The sequence below is a fragment of the Ochotona princeps genome, chromosome 20 (assembly GCF_030435755.1).
Source record: "Ochotona princeps isolate mOchPri1 chromosome 20, mOchPri1.hap1, whole genome shotgun sequence".
NCBI lineage: Eukaryota > Metazoa > Chordata > Mammalia > Lagomorpha > Ochotonidae > Ochotona > Ochotona princeps.
In genome coordinates, this window is record NC_080851.1 from 16,910,337 (window position 1) to 16,924,916 (window position 14,580).

Here is a 14,580-nt window from a genome sequence, read left to right on the forward strand (position 1 = left end):
TTCTTATTTCACTTGGCTTGGTCTTAAAATCTCAGGGTATTCTGGGGCCCGGCGGTGTGGCCTAGTGGCTAAAGTCCTCGCCTTGAAAGCCCCGGGATCCCAAATGGGCACCGGTTCTAATCCCGGCAGCTCCACTTCCCATCCAGCTCCCTGCTTGTGGCCTGGGAAAGCAGTCGAGGACGGCCCAAAGCTTGGGGACACTGTACCCGCGTGGGAGACCTGAAAGAGGTTCCAGGTTCCTGGCTTCGGATTGGCACGCACCGGCCATTGCGGCTCACTTGGTGAGTGAATCATCGGACGGAAGATCTTTCTCTCTGTCTCTCCTCCTCTCTGTATATCTGGCTGTAATAAAATAAATAAATCTTTAAAAAAAAAATCTCAGGGTGTTCTGTTGTCATCCATTCATTCGAAGTGTTAACTCCACTTTTTGATGGTTTTCTATTTTGTATATTTTTCTAGCATTTGTTTTTTTTTTCATTTTCTGTGTAAATAAGATAAATGTCCCACTTATAATAGAAGACATCATAATATTCTAAACTTGAAACAATAGAACTGAGCCTGATTTTCAATAAACTCCGTATTTTATCAACACCTTTACATACATGTCTACTATTGTTGCTGGTCATAATAACAGTGTTATTTCTAAGATTGTAAAACATGGACACATTTTCAAACTCTTGATCAGAATTTTCAAGGAATATAAGTCACAATTACTCATTGCTCAATCAAATTATGATCTTAATGTCTATATTATTCTGTATGGTTCATGGGAGAAAATTGCATAACTTCCCAGAAGTGTAAGGAAGGGCCTTCTTTTCTGAATGTCAGTTCATATTTTCTCACAGGAGGTTGCACAGTGCACCCAATTCACCAGTCATGCTGACTTCTTTTGCAGATAGTTTAATTCTAAGAGGTTTGGGGTTTCTTTTTAAATTGTTTTTGTATTTCATCAATATCACAATACTATCACAATACTATATAAAGTTGAAATTGAACACTTTTGACATGCGTCATATATCACAAAAAGCAGTTCATTAACTGACATTTGATAAACTATTGTTATTGTTTTTAAATGTCCTGCTCTTGTCTTTAAACACAAAGTTTTGGGGGGTACTGGTAATATTTTTATTCATCATTTCTTACTTTGACTTCTGAGCAAGAAATACTACTGCATTTTAAGGAGTCTCAACTCTAAAGTGGGTTGTATGTGCTGAAAAAAGGAGAATACTGTTTTTATATAATTATTGGCATCCTTGTCATTATTTGTAATAATCATCTTAAGGACGAACTCACCATTTTTGGGTAGTCTATAATCCCAAAATAATAATCATAGCAACCGCCATCATCATGAACAATATAATAACCCTTCATTAAGACAGTGATTCACAATCTTAACCATTATCATATTATGCTTAATTATGATGACGGTGGTGAAAATTACTGTTTCCAGCTATTGGGAATGCAAAGAATTTCAGAACTCAAGGGAGAAAAGTAGAAACAAAAAATATTTGATGAAGTTTTTCCTCTAAAAGTCTCAAGAAGCTACTCAAATGATAAAGCTAAGAATTCAAAATTTATTTAGATTTCAATCACACTCATACTTTATCTCCAGTAGATATAAAAATTTGAGTTTCTTAAAAGCTTCATATTAATGTTACTTCTTCCTCTTAAACTCCCACCGAAAACAGTTTTGCCAAATTCTAAACAAAAACAATCCGGGACAGTTTCACAGGCTTTTGCATGTCAAGCAAGTGTCTATGACCATAGTTATGCATTCTAGACAGCACCACATGAGTTCAAGGAAAAACAAGCTTCCAGACTCTGCACAGTGAGCCAGGAACCTGTCTATGAAGGAAACAAGGAGAATCTTTCACAGCTTGGATGCTGAAAACCCCTCTGAACATGATATGAAAACCAGAATTGCATAACACTGATTGTATTATTAGTATATCCACGTATAACTATCATAAGTAACAAATGTGTCACTTTAGTTATAATTAGTACATGTTACTTAATATAAATATTTCAGAAACTATAGAATGAGCATGCTGAATACAGCAGTTTTTTTGCTACCCAATGTCAACTTCTTCATCTAAATTAAGTCGAAAAAAACACCTTTTCCTTTCTGCCAGACCTTTGGCTAGGCTGTGAGCTAGAGACAAGATCACTAACCCCATACATTTAGAGTATAAAGTGCGTACTTGAAGTTGAAATCACAATTCGCTCTGACATATGCCAAAACCCTAGCCCTGACGATACTGGGGGGTCTCTTTCGGCTTGGAGAAGCCATCCCAGTGGTGTTCAAGGAGGTGTTCAAGCAGAAGGACAGCTAAGAGTACAAGGAACAGTGCACAGTAGCAGGCTAACATTGAACATACTGACTCATCTTCAAAAGGCAGTGCTTGCTTGTAACACCTCCAGACATTGGAAGACAATGTTATTAATATTCTATTAATAGAATGAAGAGCCAGTTTCACCCTCTAGTCCAGGAACATTAGGTTCCAGCAAACAAGAGATTTACAGAGGTTGCAAATAGGTTGTACTGGAGCTAAATTCAATGTGTCTGTGTGTGTGTACTTATACAGTTGAAATAGTGGGGTGCTTGAGTGAACATGAAAGTTATACAAAAGTTCCCCATTGAACTATTTTTAAGATTTATTTAATCTTATTGGAAAGGCAGATATACAGAGAGAAGTAGACACAGAAGGATCTTCCATCTGCTGGTTCACTTCCCAAGTAGCCAACAGTCACAGTTGAGCCAATCTGAAACCAGGAACCAGGAGCTGCTTCTGGATCTCCCACACAAATACAGAGTCCCAAGGCTTTGGGCCATCCTATACTGCTTTCGCAGGCCACAAGTAGGAAGCTGGTTGGAAAGTGGAACAGCCAGGACACAAACTGGTGCTAAAATGGGATTCTGGGGTATGCAGAGGAGGATTTAGCCACTAGTCTATTGTGCCAGGCTGCCCACTGAAAGTTTCTACTGCATATTAAGTCCAGATTTTTCAGCATTCACTAAAGAATTGTAAGCTGGCAACCTTGGATTTTCATGTGCACAATTACAAATTATGCTGCAAATCAGAACCACAATTAGTTGGGACTGAGTATCATCTCCTTTCAGATTTCTTCTTTCTTTCACAAACCAGTGCCTATGTAGGATGACTGCACAGCAAGCAGGGACTTAATCTAGGGGGATCAGGCTTTAGACTACATTGCAGTAATTCCCAACATTGTTTTTGCAATCAACACATCCATGGGGGTTTTTAACAGCATAGATCTCTGCAGCCCACTTTAGATCTACTCCTAGTGAAAATTCCACTGAAACTCATAGAAAAAAATGCACAGGTATCTGAATGTTTTTATCCCCAGTGGATCCAATACCCCATCAAGTGACAGTGTGAGAACCAGGCTGAGAACAGAACTAGTCCAGAGCCACAAACCACAACCATCCTTTGGGGGTAAGGGGACCATCATTTGGTCCAGGACACCATAATAAGACAAGAGGTAAGCAACTGTGGAACAATATAGGACATGGTCGATGTGGAAAGTGATAGGGAATTATAAAGGATATGAGGTTAAATTATGGCAGACTGACAGAATTTGGAGAGGACAAGAGTATTACCTATATCCTACCTGGTAAATGATTTCATTGGTACTTGAGGAAAAAGAACCCCTTATTAACACTAGTTGCACATTGTTTCACAGATAAAATTTATTATTTCCCCACACTCCCCCATTTGTGATTTTTATAGAAATCCAAGTTAGCATAATTCCTTTGGGTATTATTAAAGAAATGGAGCCCTGCATATCGAATATTATGTGAACATAGTTCTTTCCAAGCTAGTTGTGTCACAGTTACAGTAAAAACATTTTTAAAGTAATAACAATTTGGTGCAGCCAACAGTTAAACTTTTGTAACATATTCTGAATGACTTATTTTTAGTGCCTGTGATTTGGGTTCTGTATTCATTCTTAAGCCATACTTACCATAAAAAATGAAAGAATATTTTCCTATTAAGCACTACTCACAGGGAGAAAATCTAAGAAAAAACCTAAGTTAAAGCTAAAAATATGCCATAATCAAAGGTCAAAAGACAGAATAGTTCAGATCTTATTTCCCTAAAGTTAAAAATGGTACTGTGGTTTTCCTTGATTAATAAACAGCTATAACTTCAATTATTCATGTTTGCCAGCAAGGGGAGAAGGGCAGTCTTTAAAAAGACAGCGGAGTTGGATGGGTGTGGTAGCCTAGCAGCTAAAATCCTCACCTTGCACACACCAGGATCCTATATGGGCGCTGGTTCGTATGCTGGCAGTTCCACTTCCCATCCAGCTCCCACTTGTGACCTGGGAAAGCAGTTGAGGATGGCCCGAAGCCTTGGGACCCTGCACCCACATGGGAGACCTAGAAGAAGCTACGGGCTCCTGGATTAGCATTGGTGCAGCTCTGGCTCTTGTGGCCACTTGGAGAGTGAATCTATTGACAGAAGACGTTTCTCTCCGTCTCTCCTAATTTTGGTATATCTGACTTCCCAATTAAAAAACAGAATAAAATAAATCTTTCCAAAAAAAAAAAGACAGCAGAGTAAAGACAGACATGAACCTGGGGAGGTAGAGAATCCCACTGGGAGAGGGGAAGGCACAGGAGGGCACGTCTCAGGACCTTGCAAGACATCGCGGACAGTGGGCTGGGGACTGAGTGGCCAGCACCCTAGCAAAGCAGAGCTCAGTTCTCAGCCCCTCTGTCTTTCTGACTGTTCTTCCTGAGCCCTGCCTCTGAAGGGCTTTGCACTCTGCTGGTGCCTGCCTGGTCAACTCCAGACTTAAAAATCAATGTGCTGTGAAGCAGGCATTCTCACACAAAGCCAGAGCTGCCAGGGATTTTTTGTCTTTTTTTTTTTTTTTTTTTGGTTATTCGTCTTGCCTGGAGAAAATGGTGTGCCTCCACCTGCATGTCTCCCTTTCTCAAGGACTCCTTTGTGAACAGAGGATTTGCGGTAATTGGTCAGGGAGGGCATTTCCTGACTTTCTTGGAACATAGTCCTACACCTGCTCTGAGCCCTGTAGCTCTGCATGGAAATTTCCCATACATCCTACCCATAGTGCAATCTATAAATCACCCTGTGTAGCAATATTAAATTTTTAAAACCAGCTTTCTGCCCAGGAGTGCTTATTCTGTGATTTTTGTCCATGTACTTTCTTTGGCTGCGTTAGTTCTCTCTTTGTAATAGTATGATATACGTAACTGATAATGGATCTTCAACTTCTTCGACTCCTGATGTCCAAGCATCCATTTCACTGCTGCTGCCAAACTTGTAAATATACTCTTACAACATCTCACACTCTTTCCTAGTTAAAATTGCTGCAGTTAGCAACTGAAAATAGTGCACCCAGTTGGATTTGCATTTCAGGCAAATACTCTAAAATATAAGAGATTAGTCCCAAATTCAAGTTGAATGGAATGTTCTGTATTTTACCGAGCAATACTATTCATAATACAAGTTACAATGATGACTAACTAAGCATTTGTGTAATTATTTATATTCTTTCTTGTGCCAAAATTCTGTAAGACTCTGTTAGTCTCAGTCACAGATTCCTGAACTGACCCCAGGCAGGGCACATGGTGGAAGCTCACAAGGAATGTGCGGAACCAATGGACACCTGCTCTGAAACCCATGAGGATTGCACCCCACTGCTAGGATATTGCCTTCCCAACTGTTCTGTCAGTAACCAGAGCAACACATGCTGCAATTCAAGCCAACAGGTACCTCTTGTCCACCTTTAATTGCAACATAAAATGTGAGAAATGTTGTATGTCACTGTTCACCCACACATGTGCCAACATACATGATAGCAACAGACCAGCAGTGTAGTCCATGGCTCCCAGCCCAGAGGTAGTAAAGAACTGTCTATACCATCTAAAGCCCTGGGGCCTGGTGATTAAAAAAAAAAGTGACAGGACAGCTAGAATTCAGATTAAATCTCCCCAAGGCAGAGTCTTGGCCTGACCTGGGAGACTGGGAGAAAAGGGGCCAGTTCACCACATCCCAGTGCAGCAAGGAGAAGTCTGATCCATGCTGGGAAATAACAGGTCCCCAGCTTTCTCATTACTTTCCCAGTCCATGCACCTCCTCCAGGGACAGGTCACTCTTTGAAATCCACAGAAATGCTTTTTTTTTAAAAAAGATTTTATTATTATTGGAAAGCTGGATATACAGAGAGGAGGAGAGACAGAGAGAAAGATCTTCCGTCCGATGATTCACTCCCCAAGTGAGCCGCAACTGCCGGTACGCGCCAATCCGATGCCGGGACCAGGAACCTTTTCCGGGTCTCCCACATGGGTGCAGGATCCCAAAGCCTTGGGCCGTCCTCGACTGCTTTCCCAGGCCACAAGCAGGGAGCTGGATGGGAAGTGGAGCTGCCGGGATTAGAACCGGCGCCCATATGGGATCCCGGGGCATTCAAGGAGAGGACTTTAGCCGCTAGGCCACGCCGCCGGGCCCCAGAAATGCTTCTTAAGCAGCATAAAATACTTAGATTTAGCAAAAAGAAAAAAAAAAAACTATAAATTACATATCTCCCTAACTCTGCAAACTTGGATCTGCCAGGCCAAAAACTCCATTTTTTATAATACCTCATGGTCTCAGAGGCCCCAGGGATTATTATAATTCCTATTTAGCACAAATACTCAGAGTTTCAATGAATTCTTCACAGCAACCCCACGATAGGGATACTAGTTCCTCTCACAGAAAAAGAACACAGATTCATCCACACATTTGGTACTCAGGAAACACTCGTGCAGGACTCAAATAGCATTCAGACTCTTGAATTGGTGATTGTGTCACTGTGCAATGTCCCTAAGCATCTTTCTGCTTCTTTCATACTCCTGGAGGCTAACTCAGCTCTCATAGCTGAGAAGATATATTTAATGGGAAGATATATTTAATCCTACCCATTATTTTGAGAATGAATTTGTTCATAGTTTTGTTGATGAAGAAGGATAAAGGGGAAATCCTAGACCTGGGGTTTCTGTTTATATTTGTTTTATCTTATCCAATCCGTCTTTTTCTGAACAAAAACAAAATATAGATTCTCAGATTCTGCCGCCACAGTTTATAAAAGCCCATTTCTTCCGAAAGGAAGAAGGAGCCACAGGCTAAGAACAGGAGATGTAACAAGATGAGAAATGTAGGGGATAAAATCAGAAGGACGTGGCAGCAAAGAGAAGGAGCCCAAGACCCATGAGCCCCGATGGGCATAGCACCCTAGAACAATGTTCTAAATTAAAAGCATTGAACAATCTGGGGATATTGGTGTTAAGAGAAATGCATCATCCTTTTCCCAAGTCATGGTTTAATAAAATGAGTGACCTACCACCATTGACTCACATGGATCCCCATGGGGATGGGACCCTTGCAGGGTCAAAACAGAACAAGTTTCTTGTTTCTGTTCCTCAACCTCACTCAAGCTGCAATTAAAGCCCTGGGACAAAGCACAGGGAGAGTCAAGAAATGATGTTTGAGTGCAGGGAACTCTGGGTACCAGTTTAGTTCTTGGCCCTTGGTCTCTGCCAAGAACACTCCAGGGGCAGTGGAAGAAGAGCATGAGTGAGAACTTACTGTGGCACAGAAGCGGTAGTAAGAAAGGTGTAAGAATAAATACCCAAGTCTTCAGTTAAGTCACTACCTGAGACATCCACATCGTATTCCCAAAGTTCAGGTTCAAGTCCCAGGCACTCCCATTCTCATCCAGCTTCCTGCTATTACCTCTGTGAGGCAGCAGATCTTGGCTCAAGAACTTTGGTCCTTATCACACATATGAAAACCCAGATGGGGTTCCTGGATATTGGTTGAAGTCTGGCCCTTTCCTGGCTATTGTGGGCATTTGGGGAATGAAACAGCAGATGAAAGATCTTTCAGTCTTTGTCTGTCTTCGGCACTACATCTTTTCAAACAGACAAAAATTTTAAAGGCGAGTTAACCCAACACGGAGCATTCCAATTCTCTTCCTGCCCCTTATGGGGAAGTTGAGGGTCAACCCTTCTACAATATTAACAACAACAAATGAACAGCACAAGGAGGGAAACTGAGGCCATCTACTTATGACATCCACTATTCTGTGAATCTGCTCTCTTCATGTGGTTCCTGTTGAAAGCAGTAAAAGAAAAAAGGTGAGAGAGGAAATGAGCAAGCCTTGGGCAGAGAGGGGGATGGAACAAGAGCCCGCCCCTTGCATAGGCATGAAAAGAAGCCACGGATACCCTGTAGATACAGTGAGATTCACCAAATTGACCTCCCATGCAGAGAAAATATTCCAGAAGGATGTGCACAGCAATAAGCCAGGTCCCAGCAAATGACAACTGTCCCCATGAAAGGCAGCATTCAGACAGCCTGCCACACTGAAGGAGGCCCACCTGTCAAGGTCAGAAGCAGAAGCACCCAAGAGGTATATGAAATTAGCTCCTATTAATTGTCCCCATTCCCCAGTGCCCAAAGGTTTAGAAATGTGGGAGGAAGAAGGAGAGATCAAATGCCAGATCATCTTCATCTCTTGTCTAGGAAATGACTAAAGATTGTATCCAAAGAGCATATGTGCCAAATTGAATCAGATCCTTAAGTGATCTTTCCTCACAAGTGATTTTCTAGGTTTATTTTTAATGTTCCAGTTATTAACTAAAAAAATAGGCAAAAATAATGTTTTTCTTTTCTTCATTTATTAAATGATAAAAACATCTTATTGTTTTATTTCTAAAGTTTATTGTAATTTAGCATGCATATATGGGTGGTAATTATGGAATAATTTTTCAAATATTTATTAAAGAAATCAATATTCAAAAATGGAGACTATTCCATGATCTCCCATATATTCATTACCTAGTTTCAACACTTACCAGCTCATGCCAGCTCATCCAAGACCCTCCCTACCATCGCTCCCCCAGCAGGAGTTTTAATCAAATCCCAGACGTAACTTCACCGTCTAAATAGTTCAATGCATATCCCTCAAACACACAGACTCCAGACTAAACATTTTATATCAGCTTTATATTGATCGAAACACCAGGGGATCGCCTGAGGCACCTATGTAGATGACAGAGAAAGACATTTCCAAGGCTTATGCTTTGAATACAACAAGCCATTTAATAAAATGTGTACTATATCAAATTTTAGGTTATTCAATAAAATTATAACAACCTGAGTGTAAGCTCTTTTACAGGAGTTATACAATGAGCTGCTCCAGACACAAGACGTTGAGAAGCTGAGATCCTGAACTTAAGGCAACACAGCTTTAACCTCAAACATGGCAGTTACTGGGTTAGGGAGTGGCAAGAGTGCCATGTGGCTTTCAAAGGCTGACTTCCCAGAAACAATTACAGCTCTTGTTCAGATTCTATTACTTGTTGCTTTTGATTCCAAATGCACATCCAAGACTGCTAGACTCTAACAAAGTTGGGTCAGGGAGTAAGTACCATGGCACATGCAAATTTACACACACATAGACTGAACAATTTCTTCCACTGCAGGTAGTAGATGCAGAGGATGGCAGTATCTAAAAAACTTCACTGGGCCTAGTGCGGTAGCCTAGTAGCGAAATTCTCACCTTGTATGCACCACAATCACATGTGGGCACCAGTTTGTTTCCCAGCTGCTCCACTTTCCTTCCAGCTCCCGGCTTGTGGCCTGGCAAAGCAGTCAAGGACAGCACAAAGCCTTGGGACCCTGCACCCGCATGGGAGACCCAGAAGAAGTTCCGGGCTCCTGGATTTGGTTTGGCTCACCTGCGGGCATTGCAGCCACCTGGAAAATGAATCAGCAGATGGAAGATCTTTCTCTCTATATCTCCTCTCCAGGAATCTGTCTTTCTTTCCAATAAGAATAAATAAATCCTTAAACAAAAGAACTACATAAAACTTTCGTTGGGTGAGTTCAGTATCAGTAGTTAGAGAGTCCCAGACCCAATGGCTGCCTACAGTTGGACTTGAGGATGTTCAAGAATTAAGGCCCACAAATGTCCAATTCAAGTCTCTTTGTCTATATTTGAGCCAAATTAACTGACTGCACCAAATAAAGGAATTTGTTAAGAAAATATGGCTGAAAAAGAAAATGGCGGGACCCAAAAGGGGTTTGATACCTGTCTCTCCAGCTCTTGACGGATTCCTATTATGGTACTCTTTTTTTTCTTTCCAACTTTATTATTATTTTTTTTACATTTCATTTTGTGATACAGTTTAATAGGCTCTGGGATTCCCCGAACCTCTCCCCGTGCCCTCCCCCCATTGTGGCTTCCTCCACCTTATTGCAGTATTACAGTTCAAATCCAGTCAAGATTCTTTCATTACAGGCATATGCCAAGCATCGAGTCCAGCATCTTATTGTCCAGATACATTCAACGGTTTCTTGGGTAAACCATCTCTGGTCTGAAGGCTGAGCTGGCAGAATGTCATCCCAGCCAATTAAAAGCCACAACATAACATCAACAACAATTTACAACATTATGGAGTTAACTGACATGGTATTGAGTAACCAATATGTCAAAAAAAAATGCAGGTTCTTAACCACATTCTGCGACTACTTCATTGACATTTCAATTTTAGTTTATAAACAACCGGCTTCTATACACCTTAAAATGGCTATAGGACACTATTCAGCTCTCTCGTGTCTATTTTCATTTTAGTATTTAGCAGTTTATAGTTTTGAAGCATAATTTTTACTGAACTTGGCAGATTTTAAGGTAATCCAAACTGGTTTATAACTCTAACAAGGCATATATCAACAGTTGAGGTGTAGAACAGTTTTAGGAGGGGTGTGCAGAGAAATCTCCAATGCCTTAGTGGGGAGTATTTTATCTGTGTCCTACCTAAGGTAAGGTATGTGTGAGTCCACGCTGACTGTTTCCTGTCTGGTTCCAAGCTTTCCTTGTTGTTCTCTATCTATTCTCATTTATTTTATTTATTTTCTTTTTTTTTTTTTTAGGGGTGGGGGCCTCTGGAGCAACCCTGATGGTCCTTGCAGGAGAGGGTGGGGTTCCAATGTTGGAGCTAAGTAAGGACCAGAGAAAGCTCCTCTCCCTAGTTCAAAGGAAGTTTACTGTTCTTCTGTTTCTGTGGACTGCTCAGGGCTCCTGGCTGTTGTTCTGATGACCTTGGATCCTGCAAGGAAGGACTTGGGCTTCTTCCGCCCCATGTGGTAGATCCAAACGGGAGTGGATGATCTCAGAGTTCTCAGCCTCCGAAGGCAGCCCAAATCCCCTCCATCAGGGTACCCTTTAAAATGTCCAAGATTCTACCCACAATACTAGTTAATTCCCTTTCCAAAAGTGCCAAGAATTACTTTCTAAGCTGCAGTTTAGTTCAATGACCTGCTAAGGGTATGTTCCATGCTACACTCCAAGAGTGCAGGGATATGGTGACCACATTGGTCCACTACATTATGTGTCCATCCAAAGTGCCCTTATCATCACCCTTTTAACAACAGTTTGACCCAGTTCTGTTTTTCCAAGTATCTTCCATCATAAATAACACTATTTTGGAAATGAATATTCTTCTTGTTTGCTTAGTACTTAGTGAAGGTTTCAGCTGTGGTCAGGGTTGGGGCAGAGCCAGGCTCTCCCTCAATCATTACAGGCACCAGGTCTTCCAATCATGGAAACAGAAGAGAGAAAGGAATAGGGCACTGGCATTCATTTGCACTTAGAGAGACCAGTAGTGGCTCCAAAAGACCTCAGTGAGAAAGTGTTCATTTTATGTCCTGGTCACTACTGGTGATTGGACTGACACTCCAATTGGAGACATCATGACACACCTGGGATTTGACCCCTGAATGACACCAGCTCTTAGAACTCTCCAGAGCTGGAGTAGTCCTGACTTTTTCTGCAGCTGGAAGTCCATCAAAAATATATCTCTTCAGCTCCTTTTAGCTTCTCCAGTCTTGATAGTCTAAAGGACAGCTCAGGAAGTAAGGACACTTGCTAACAGTCCAAATAGGGGTGAACATCACATCTCTCAGTTATTATTTTTTGTGCCTCCTGAGATAAAAGGAAAGAATTAGCAACAATTCAAACTCTATTCCCAGTGCAAGGATTGAAAGGAGAAAAATCTCATTTTACAGACTAAGGATTCCCATAAGTAGCCGCCTACTCAAGAGCCTCCCTGCTAGTGTGAAGGTAAGGGTGAGGGGTGATAGGACTGCCTTTTTCTCCTGCCAAATGTTTAAACGCCTTCTGGGGAGATGGCTGGCCAAATTGTTGGCAGAAGCTTGGTACAATTTGTCTGTAATTTGGGGCTTTAACTGCAGTTCCTGCCAATAGGGAAGATCTTGTTCAACATTAGCCGATATATTTATATTTTGTTTGATTTGGTTTGATTTGATTTGTGTTGTTTTGTGGGTTTTTTTTTTTTTGAAATTGTTGTTCTTGCTATTTTGGCTTTGCCTTGGCAGGTAACAATCTACTTCTACAGATTTAAATCCACAGATTTAAATACAAACAACCAAACAAAACTCTCTCTGGAAAGTCTGTGCTTGCTTTTCTTATCCTTTATCAAGTCTTCTGTAAAGTATTTAGTGCTCTATCTACTGGGTTTACCTTGGGAAGACATCATTGTGCATACAAAGATGATAGTCATTAATGATTGATTTCAAATTTAAAATGAGGTGCTTGATATAGGAGTGGAGCATTCCTTTTACAATCTAACTTTCTTAAAATTCTGCAGTCCATATTCTATTTATGAGCTTGACTATTGTAGAAAGATTGGACCAGAAAGTCAAGATGTCAGTCAGCCTCTATTATGAATTATAACCAAATATTTTTTAAACATTTATTTATTTATTTATTTATATTGCAAAGTCAGATATACAGAGAGGAGGAGAGACAGAGAGGAACATCTTCAGTCCATTGAGTCACTCACCAAGCGGCCACAATGGCTGGAGCTGAGCCAATCCAAAGCCAGGAGCCAGGGGCTTCTTGTAGGTCTCCCACATAGGTGCATGGTCCCAAGGCTTTGGACCATCCTCAACTGCTTTTCTAGGCCACAAGCAAGGAGCTGGATGGGAAACAGGGCCGCTGGGACACAAACTGGAGCCCATATGGGATCCTGGTGTGTTCAAAGGCAAGGACTTTAGCCTTGAAACAAATATTTAGCAAAAACAGGTCTATGCTCATGTATGTGCATGTCTGTGGCTCCCAAGTCCACGTTTCCACTGTTACTCTAAACAGTATTTAGCAGGATTGGGACAGCAAAGAGTTTTCAATCGGATATATTATCACATGTGGAGTAGTAGTTAGGTGGATAGGAACAGCAGTTTTCCAAGAACAGATCTATAGGTTCAGACAGACAAGTTTGAATGCATGTCAAATTCAGACAGACTGCAAAAGAGCTGTGATGCAAAGTAGATCTACCAAATAAGATGATCTGTCATCTTTCTCTGACTGGTTGTGGGAAATAGCAGAAAACAAGCCACGGAAGATTCTTCTTCATTAAGCCATTGAAAAGACAGAGTTCTTGCCTTTCTGCAGCTCTTTGTGCTGCTGTAACTCTGTGAAGAGAAACTGCCTGCAGGTTTAACTTGGAGAACAGAATTAGGGACTAGGCTTCTGTTTTGTTTGCTTTTACATGGGAATAAAAAAAGCAAAGGTCCACTGGATTCTGTCTGGTCCACACTGAGAGAAGGAAGTACCACTATCTCCCAGGACCTAAGCAGGCTTCCTGTTATTGGGACCACTCCCAGGGACTCTTCTTTCCATTTTGCAGCTTACTTCAGGTAGACCAGGGATCTGAATGGATATTAACACCAACCAGACAGAAAGGTAGGGGGCATGCTAATAAGTCATACCCTTTGGCTTTCTTCCGGAACAAGTCTTTCTCTGATCACCATATGGACTTGATTCGCCCCCTGAAGAGGTGGCTGCTGTTTCTGTCCTGCAACTGCTGGTAATTTTATGCCTAATAAAGGCTTCATTAATACACAGGCATAATGAGGCACTGTGTGTAGTAGCTGGGAAGATTGTACCTTTGTTGTATTTTATATTAAAATGTGCACGTTCTTTCATCTGTGCTTTTTAATTACAAGGGACAGTAGTGGAAGCACATCATGCTTGAATGATGACTCTACTTGCAACTCCTTGCAAATGAGATTCCCTACTGAAGACACCTTGCACACCTTGCACATAGATGTGAATTTATTTAATGAAGAGGAAAATAAAACCTGTCAAATTCTGTTAGTAGAACCCCATCTCTTTTTCTAAACAAATTTTGACAACAATTTTCTGGAGAGACAGGCATCTGGCACTGCGGTTTGAACACCATGTGCAATGTGTGTATCGTGTACCAGTGCCATGAGTTTCAGTCTGACTCTACTCAAATTCCAACTAATAGGCACCTTGAAGGCAGTTGGGTGGCCTGGGTGGAGTTCCTGGAACCAGGATTTGGTCTGGCCCAGCCATGTCTATTACTGATATTTAGGAGGTGAACCAGCAGGTAGAAAATCTGTGTGTGTGTGAGAGTGTGTGTGTGTGTGTGTGTGTGTGTGTGAGAGAGAGAGAGAGAGAGAGAGAGAGAGAGAGAGAGAGAGAGTCTCCCCTTCAGAA